Genomic DNA, 4170 nt, shown 5'->3' on the forward strand with positions numbered 1-4170 from the left:
TTTCCAAGGAGTGACTGGTGGATTCGAACTGCTGACCTTTGGTTAGCAGCCAAGCTCTTAACCAGTTGGGCCACAAGGGCTCCCCAATAGAAGTAACATGGGATCAAAATGTCAGCCTTGGTGGTAAAGGAAGGTAGCAGAATAAATGGTGAAGCAAGGGATGTCAATCCAGAGATTAGCTGGGTAGGAAACTCCCTGACCCTCAAGTTCCAGGTGAGCTCAACCTCTCACCCACTCCCCAGTCCACTGCAGCCCCCAGCCCTGCCCTGAGGCCTCCGCAGACCCCTGAGGGATACCCCGTGCCTCTGCCTCCGGGTTTCTACTCCATGTACGCCCAGCACATACACGCACTCCACACCTCTCGGGGCCTCACAAGAACAAAACAAAACTCAAACAAAGGAATTCTGAGCACAGTATATAGGAGCCCTAGCGCCGCAGTGGTTAAGTGCTTGGCTGCTAACCAAAATGTCATTGGTTCAAATCCATCATCTGCTCCACAGGAGAAAGATGTGGCTGTCTGCTTCCGTAGAGATTTACAGCTTTGGAAACCCTATGGGGAAGTTCTACTCTGTCCTATACGGTCGCTGTGAGTCGGAATTTACTTGATAGTGGTGGATTTTGTTTTGGGGTTTATGTAATATTGGGAGGCAAGAGTGTGGCAGGAGGAGCTTACATAGCCAACATCAATGAGCCACAGTGACACCATATGCATCACCTTCTAAAATCTGTATGTGTTGCACTAACTGCCCACCCTATCACACAAGCTTTGCTGCACCTTCCTTGTTCCGACCGCTTTTCACTTCTATGCCTCTTCTCCATTCCCTTCCCTGTCTTCCTCATTCTCTCCCACTCTCCTGAAAAGCAGTAAATTCCTTTATCCAACAATGTTGCTTCTCCACTGTTATGGGTTGAGTTGTGTCTCCCAAAATACGTGATGGAATTCTAACCCCTACACCTGTGGATGAATCCCATTTGGGAACAGGGTTTTCTTTGTTATGTTAATAAGGTCCCCGTCAATGTAGAGTGTGTCTTAGACCTTAATCACTTTTGAGATATAAAAGAGCAGATTAAGCACAGAGACAAGCAAGCACAAAAGGGGGAAAGACAGATGCCAAGGAACTGAGGAAAAGAAGCTGAAAGACACAAGGACCTTCCCACAAAGCCAACAGAGGGAACAACTTCCCCTAGAGCTGGTGCCCTGAATTTGGACTTCTAGCCTCTGAAACTGTTAGAAAATAAATTTTTATTCATTAAAGTCACCCGCTTATGGTATTTCTGTTACAGCAGTACTAAAAAAACTAAGGTATCCACCAAAGAGGAATTCTAGTGCCAGCTGATAAGGTAATACAAAAGTATTCACATCATTACAAATAACAGTTGCTGGGAAAAATTAACTAGCTCTCTGGGGGTAGGGGAGAAGATACACATTTATATCTTACATCAAAGCAGCAGAATACTTTTGAGAAGGATTAAGGCATTAAATGCAAAAATAACCCATAGAAATCAATATCTGATTTAAGCGATCTAAGATTAAAAGTAATGGAAGAAATAATAAAAGAAAATTGTTAAGCTGAACTACATAGTTAAACGTAATACATAAGAAAATACATAATACATAAGAAAAACATGCTGGAGCCCTGCTCTGTGGCAGACCCTGTATGAGGTCCTGGATTAGAAAGATAAAAGGGTAGACTGCTTGACCTTGAGTTGGTTGAGAGTCATCTTCCCCTGCTTGGGTCTACCCAGGCCCTCAATCTCCACATAATGAGGGAAAGCCTGAGCCACTGAAGCACAGAGTCTCAGGGGCAAGGTTGGGATGCAGAGTGGCTGCCTCTGGCTGGGCAGGAGATGGGGCTATACCTTGTCCTGCCTTCTTCCAAGGCCCTACTTGGAATACGGCTAGTGTGACCAGGCTCCTGCCAATTGTACCGGGGGCCATAGAGACCTGAGAAGTTACCCCCAAAACTTATTGTCTTCGAGTTGATTCTGACTCCTTGTGACCCTATAAGACAGAGTAGAACTGCCTCATAGGGTTTCCAAGGAGTGGCTGGTGAATTCAAACTGCTGACCTTTTGGTTCACAGCTGAGTTTTTAACCACTGCATCACTAGGGCTCTGAGAAGTCACCCAGGTCACCTGAGAGTTGTTATTTTTAGCTGCCATTGAGTTGGGCACCAACTAATAGAGACCCAAACACAAGAGAACAAAACACTACCTGGTCCTGCACCATCCACATGATCGGTTGCAGATTGGACTGTTGTGATCCATATGGTTTTCATTGGCTGATTTTTGGAAGTAGGTTGTCTGGCCTTTCTTCCTCATCCGTCTTAGTCTGGAAGCCCCACTGAAACCTGTTCAGCATCAGAACAACACATAAGCCTCCACTGGTGGCTGTGCATGAGATGCATTGGCTGGGAATTGAACCTGGATCTCCCAGGTTGAAGGTGAGAATTCTATCACTGAGCCACCACTGTTTCATCTTACTCACTTTAGATCCTCTCAAAATCATCCTATGCCTTCCCTTCTCCCCCGGTCTGTGAAAGGCAGTTTGGAACCACCCCAGGCTGGGTGAGATGTGGTGAATTATTTAATATGGCCCTTCTAGCCATGCATGGTTGTAACTCCCGCAAAGTGATTCGGTGCCACTATGCAAATAAGGTGTGTGGGGGTATAGAATAGTCTGCTAATACAAATAAGGTGCATGGAGCCCTTGTAGGGGATTGGTTGGTTCATGGTCTTGCTGGGGTGGGGAGCAAGCCTTGAAATTCATAAGGAGTTTGCTATATAGCCAGCTTCCCTGAAAGGTTTTAGAGGGAGACGTGGAGAGAGAGGAGGAGGTGTAACGCTGAAGACAGTGAGAGACGGTGACACAGGAACAGCAAGAATGATAGTGGCCCCAGATGGGAGGAGCCAGGAGAACAGCAGGAGATGGCTGCAGTGGGGTTTGCAGACCCAAGGAGCTAAGAGCTGTAACACCTGCCTGAGAAGGCCGTGAGAGTGGACCAGTGGCAGAGGGAGAGAAAACGCTGTCCTGATCAAGAACTGTATCCTGAGTTGTTCCCATTATTTCCAAGTTGATCCTGATCAAACACTGGTGGCACAGTGGTTAAGAGCTACGTCTGCTAACCAAAAGTTCAGCAGCTCGAATCCACCAGGTGCTCCTTGGAAACTGTATGGGGCAGTTAGTTCTACTCTGTCCTTCAGGGCTGCTATGAATCGCAATCAACTCAATGGCAATGGTTTTGGTTTACTTCCCTAATAAACCACTTAACTGTGAGTATGGTTCATGAGTTCTGTGAGAGTTGCAGCAAATTAGGGAACCCAGAGATGGGAGGGAGAGTACTGAGGGGAGGGGAAGTAGTTGATGTTAGAGATAATGGAGTGGGACAGCAGTTTGGAAAAGCTGAACATTTGGGACATCTTTAACCTCCACCTCATAGGAAGCAGCTTTGTGCTGACCCTTATAAGAGAAATTATTCATTTGCTGGGAAAGAAGGAAATTGTTTGCTTTGGGAAGGACCATTTTATCCCACCTGCTTCTGATTGGCTTCCCTCTGAGTGACCTCTTCTTTCAAAAAGCATCAGCCTTTCTCAAGGTCTGGGAAAAATAGCCAAGAAAAGCTCAGGAACTCCTTCTTTTCAGAGTCGACCTTTCCTGCCTTTCATGTGGTAAAGAATCCCCCTCCGGGGGTCTGTGTTGTGTATGCCTTTAAGAGCATAGCTAATACAAACCAGAGCAGAAACGGTCCATCCAAGAATTTCTGTCTGGATCCATCAGCATTTTCAAAGGGCACCACGGATCACCCCCTTATCTTGTCTTGGATCAGCTGAATAGTGCACGTGTTTTAAAAGGGCTTAGCAGAACAGATAACACGTTATCGGTCCTTCCCACACTGGTGTGGTGGAAGGAGGTTTACTCTAAAGATGATTAAATCTGAACTCCCAAAGAGCGAGGAGACCCGGGCTCCTGGGACACAGCTCTTGCCCATTTAGGGGGCCCCAAGCAGCTGGGACACCCCACGGAGGGCCAGAAAGAGGGCTTTTCCCAGGCATCCTCTCTTACCTGGAGTGTCACAACCTCCCGCCCCCTAAAAAAACCAAACCCATTGCCACCGAGTCAATTCCAACTCATAGTGACCCTATAGGACAGAATAGAGCTGCTCCATAGGGT

Source organism: Trichechus manatus, unplaced genomic scaffold (assembly GCF_000243295.1).
Source record: "Trichechus manatus latirostris isolate Lorelei unplaced genomic scaffold, TriManLat1.0 scaffold00165, whole genome shotgun sequence".
Taxonomy (NCBI): domain Eukaryota; kingdom Metazoa; phylum Chordata; class Mammalia; order Sirenia; family Trichechidae; genus Trichechus; species Trichechus manatus.